This window comes from Malus domestica, chromosome 09, assembly GCF_042453785.1.
Source record: "Malus domestica chromosome 09, GDT2T_hap1".
Taxonomy (NCBI): Eukaryota; Viridiplantae; Streptophyta; class Magnoliopsida; order Rosales; family Rosaceae; genus Malus; species Malus domestica.
This window is the reverse complement of record NC_091669.1, coordinates 3,915,454-3,921,453: the sequence shown is the minus strand read 5'-3', so window position 1 is coordinate 3,921,453 and position 6,000 is coordinate 3,915,454.

The window sequence follows — 6,000 nt, the reverse complement described above, 5'->3', positions numbered from 1 at the left end:
TTTAACTACCGTTTGGGAGGGGCTCATTGTCTGCAATTAGCCTCCCAACCAAATGGATGTTGTTGTCAAATCTCTCCTCCAAGTCCAAGCTACATTAGAAAGTAATATTAAGGCTATCCATCATCTCTTCCTCGATATCCATGGGAAAATGAGAAGGAAACCACCTAACCAACAAGTACTTGCAGTAAAGATACGGAAGCAAGGAAAGAAACTCACAGTAAGGATGCCGGAGTTAGTAAGAATCCATGGCCTGGAATGCCGGAGTTAATAACGAGTAGAAAGCCTGAAGACCAAAATCGATTGGGAATTTTCAACTTGACATTATGTTGGCGAGCTATAGGCCTCGAAATCTAGATGAATTGAACTTATTGTTACAACCCAATGCACCCATTGACAAATATTATGGAGTGACCAGGGTCCAAAGGGCAAAAGCAAATATTTATGCCATCACAGTGGGGAAGGAACATAAATAAATAAATAAAACAAACAAATATTTTGAACTTACGTTTTTTCATGTAGAGGGTTAACATTAATGTTGGCATCCATTTTCCAAAAGCACTGTAATTTTCTTGTACTACAAGCAAGGAGATAGAATTCACCAGAGGATGTCTTACAGATGAAAGTTTGAGGTTGTCCTAATAAAATATGAATAAATGTTATGCAGGGAGACATTCTCTCTCTCACACAGACCCAAGCGCAAGAACTCTGGTTTTTTGTTTCGTTTTGTTTTTTTGTTTTTTTTTCCAAAGGAGAGCTCTGTTTTTTGTCATAGGCAAAAGAGAACTCCAAAACAGAGTTTGGTGGCGAGGAATATGACCAATTGTGGCCGTGAAGCTTAAATCACTACGGAAGATGGCAAGGCAGTGAATGAGAGCCAAAGAAACGCGGTACTTTTGAGCATCAAACGCACTTGCGCAGCAAGCAATGTCAGAACACTTGGAACAAAGAAAATTTTGCAACTAAGGATCATGATAAGTGGATGGTTGAGGGGTTTATCCTTCAATTGAGCTTTGAAGTGTTTTTTCTTTACATGGTTGCTACGGTGTTTTTCTCCAATTCAATAAAAAAGGAAACGAAACAATTATTTCGAACTTGTGTTCCTGCATGGAAAGGGCTAACATTAAGGTCTGCATCCATTATCAAAAACCACATGCCTTGTACTACAAAGATAGAGAAATCAATGAGATGAAGTCTTACTGTTACATGCATTTGTGTAATACAATTATCATGTAACGATTAGATTTGATCCGGTATGATATTCTCTCCTTTTTCTTTGATTTGGGATGAAAAAAAAAAAACACATATTTTGAAAAGTTGTTGTAAACACTGAAATTCCTGCGATAAACGAGACAAGAACACGTGTACAAAATAATATTTGTATTAATGATTTAGGGGTTACAATCTCTTCTACGAATTTGGCCTCTGATTCTATCTTTGAAACGTGTAGATGTAGTGTTGTTGATCCAGGGGCCGTCGAGGCTTGATCTTGGACGAACAGTTGATGGATGATGAACACCTTCTTCAAGGGCCGTCGGGGCTTGATCTTGAATGGGTGGAAGTTCTTCAAGGGGCGTTGGGGCTTGATCTTGAAGGAGGATTTCACGAAGAACGAAGAGGGCTTTCTTGATCCTTCGGGATTTGCTTGAGAGCTTCAAAGTTTCGAGGCTTCAAGGCTTTGGTGTGGTGTGAATTCTCTTCCAATTTGGGAGTAGAGAAAGTGTGTGTAAAAATCCTCCCTTGATTCTTTGATGGAGGAGCCTATTTATAGGCTTTGGGAATGAATCACCACCATCCATTTGTTTTGGTGGATGTTGTAGGTGAAACTTGGTGGATGTTGTAGGTGAACTTGGGTGGATGTTGTAGGTGAACTTAGTGTATGATGGTTGTAATTTTAACACAATGGTCAACATTTATTTCACTAAAATTTCAATGTTTACAAATGTAATCTTAATGCAATGGCTAACATTTATGCCACCGAAATTTCAATGTCTACAAATGCCCCCACTTCAAGGCGCGTTGTATACATGTGCTTGTTACATGTAGAAGATGCGTTTTGAAGTCCCTTAATGCAGTTGTCGATCCAAGGGCCGTTGAGGCTTGATCTTGAACTGGTCTGGGAGTTTCTTCAAGTGCCGTTAAGGCTTGTTCTTGAAATTTGTTTGAAATTTCTTCAAGGGCCGTTGAGGCTTGATCTTGGATGAAATTGGACCACAAGGAGCTTCGTGTAGTAGACGATCCTTGGCTTTGATAATGGATGAATCGACACGTATTTTGTTGTGCTTGTTGACTTTCCACAGCTTTGATCTTGAACTAGGCTGGAGGAGTTTTCTGGTTTCCTCCAAAGGACTTTCCACAGACTTAATCTTGAACTGGATTTGACTCAAGGGTGATGGACACTTGATCTTGAGTCAGGGTCGTTGAGGTTTGATCTCGAACTTAAACATGACCACGAGCAGTTTCAGGACATGCATGCTTTGAAAGATCAAGGAAGTTCGCAGCATTTTCATATGAACCCTGAGCAGTTTGGTCAATAGTATGATCTTCAAGATTGATGGGCTCTTCTTCCAGTTGGTGACTTGATCTTTAAGGATTATCGAGACTTTGCTCTTCGGTGACGGTGCCAGCGAAAGGTTGTTAAAGCTTCTCGAGCCTTTTGGTTAGAGCAACGGTGTCCAGCTTGGATCTTTACTTGAACTCCTCCGTCTGGATTATGTGGTCATGCAGGGAAGGTCTTCGTGCTTCATGATTTGTTCCAGCTCGTTGTGTTGCATTCTTCTCTACTTGTTTCTTTTGCATAGTTGAAACGGTGTGCAACCTTTTGCCTTTAAATGGTTCCTCGGAGCACCACATCTCAGCGACTCACTCATGCTTGGCAGCTTCAGTGCAAAGAGCCGATGTCAACAGATCCACACTCCTGAAGCATTTGCTGAGGGAATTCAAGACATATCAGCAGTTGAAGATGAGCACTCGAGAGCAACGCTAGGTAAGTAACCAGGCAAAGGTTCCGGGCAATCAATTCATGGTCGGACATTTAATTTCAGGTTCCGACTGATTGCTTCCTTTCTCCTTGTTCTGCAGGCAAGAGCAAGGGCAGAGGAGAAGATGGGGGAAGAGCATGATATGAGATACCTTTGCTTTCGACCCCAGTGATATGAGATACTTTTGCTTTTGAAGAAGTAGCGGACGATCAGCACATGCATTCGTCGCGCCTGTCTCCATATGCTTTGATGCATCATCTTCACCTGCATCATCTGTTTTCCAGGCAGATGTGGTAGACGAAGAGGAAGCAGAAGATGTTGAAGATGGGTATTCGAGAGCACGGCTAGGTGAGCAATCAGGAAAGGTTCCAAGCAGTCGGTTCCTTACCAGGAGCTTGAGTGGAGGTTCCGACATATTGCTTTCTTTATCCTTGTCTTCGCAGTGAAAAGGGAGGACAAAGAAAAGGATAGGGAGAAAGCATGCTATGAGATACTCTTGCTCTCAACCCCAGTGATATGAGATACCTTTGCTCTAGTGTGGCTTGGTTGAAGAGGCGCTTCCAGGGAGGAAGAAAACTGAGTACGTGGAGAGGTTTTAGTTGGAGACGTATTCTTGGCAAGGAAGGAGAGTTAGGCATTTGTATTTTCAGGGAGGAAGAAAACTGAGTTTTGGTTGCAGATGCCTTCGGCAAGGAAGAAGGGTCACGCTGGATGTGTTTTCAGGGAGGAAGAAAACTGAGTTTTGGTTACAGGTGCCTTCGGCAAGGAAGAATGGTCAGGCTGGATGTGTGTCTTGTTATAGGATGGAGGTCGAATTATATGGTGAGCTCTCAACATCAAGTGGCAGGGTGAGTGTGGCCTTGTCACCCACGCTTGTCGGCAGAAGTGCGGTAGTTGGCATAATGGACTTCACACGTTTTCAACTTTGTCAGTGATCTCTGACAAAGTTGCACGTGATAGCCGAAAGCTGAGATTGTGTCTGAAAAGTGTCGACGGACTTTACGCTAGGGGTGGGCACTTAAAACCGAAAACCGAAATCGAAACACGAACCAAATCGAACCGCACCAAACGGTTTGGTTTTGCGGTTTTGAAACCGAACCGCAACATAGAAAATGGTTTGGTTTCAGTTTTGGCTTTTGAAAACCGCACCGAAACCGAACCGCACCGCAAATATTAATAAACATTTAATTAAATGTCCATATTAGATTTCATGTTTTAATTGGTTGTTTGTTAAAATCCATACACTTAGTATGGACTCAACCACACTAGAATATCATCATTCATCACTTTCTTTTGTTCATTAACTTGAAGGACCTTTGTTATTTTATACCATCACACACACATATATGTACAAGGGTGGACTAATCTTGTTATCAAGAGTCGAACAATGATCTACTAAAAGCCACTCATTTGAAGCATGATATCACATATTCTAGTATGAAAATTTCGCTCACGTTTAATGAATTCAAATTTATTCAACTTGTTTTATGAAAAATATTGTAAGGGACACATTTTTGTTGCACAAACATGTTTTAACATCACAACTACATGCAACATGCATTACATAACAAATGTCATTTTCCTATTACTATTGGGAAATGCTTTTTAATATGTTAAATTGCAAATTGTACATTTTTTCTTAAAAAACAAACCGAAACCGTTTGAAACCGCACCGAACCGAACCAAACGGTTTGGTTTCATTTTGGTTTTGGCTTCAAAACCGCACCGAACCAAACCGTAAAAACTTGCGGTTTTGGTTTTGGTTTCACTCAAAACCACCCAAACCGAACCGCGCCCACCCCTACTTTACGCAGGAAAATCCAGGTTTTGAATTTCGGAGAGTGGTGTCTCTTCGATTTATGAACGAATGGTTGTGCTGCGTCTCCTTTTAAAGAGGTGTCAATTGTATTCAGCATGCACAATTTGAAGATCGCCTGCCCGTGAAAAATTATCTCTGCTGCTATGAGATTTTACTTTATCCAACCTTTTTCTTTTAGTATTTTTTGAAAATGGCTTCCCCTTTTAACATTTGCTTAGATTTGAGTCTCAGCAGTGACACAGGTACACCGCGTCAGGGTAATGTATGGCGCCCGTCTTTTTTTTCTTCTAATGGCCCTCTTACAGTTGAAGACTCTGTGATGAGGGATGTGACAACGGCTACGGTTGTAGCTAGAAATCTCATCACTCCTAAAGATAATAGGATACTTTCACGACGGTCCGATGAGTTAGCCGTTCAAGAGTCCCAGGCTCTCAGTGTCCAGTGTGCGAACTCTGTTTCCAACATGGGCCAACGCTTACTTGCTCGGACTCGCCAGGTCGAATCATTGACAGCCAAGGTGGCAGCTCTTAGTCAAGAGATTAGACAGCTCAGGCGTGAGAATAGAGAGTTGCATGTGCTTGCAAATAGTTATTCGACGAGCATGAAGAGGAAGCTTGATCAGCTGATGGATTCCGAAGGTCGAATTCAAAGTGACCATCGGAAGTTTGTGGATGTATTCCAGAGGCACTTTTTGCCTTCGTCATCTGGAGTTCGATCAAGTATTGAGGCTCCGAATAAGCTATCTTCAGTGCCTCCCTCTTTTAAGGTTCCACCGAGTACCAAGGCTCCAAGTACTGAGGCTTCACATAAGTGACATTCGTGAAGGCTCTTTCTTTTTTTTTTTCTTTTTTTTGTGTGTAATTTCTCGGAGATATTAATGGACATGCCTTATTTTATTCAGTATGTTGTGTTGAAATGCAAATAAAACGTATATCTGACTAAGATGTATTACTTCCCTATGCACCCACTTCCTTTTAGATGGAGACTAGTGCACCCATTTCCTTTTAGATGGTGACTGGAAGCATCATTTTGTCATCACCACCCATTTCCTTTTCCATTATTGACTTGCTAATAGTAATATACACTCGTGAGTGGCTTGACGATAGCACGGTTGGGTTTCTTGGTGGCCTTCCTCACTGCACTGCGTTCTTCTCGCATGTGGACCATCTTTTCACTTGCACAGTCACCTTATTACATTCTTCA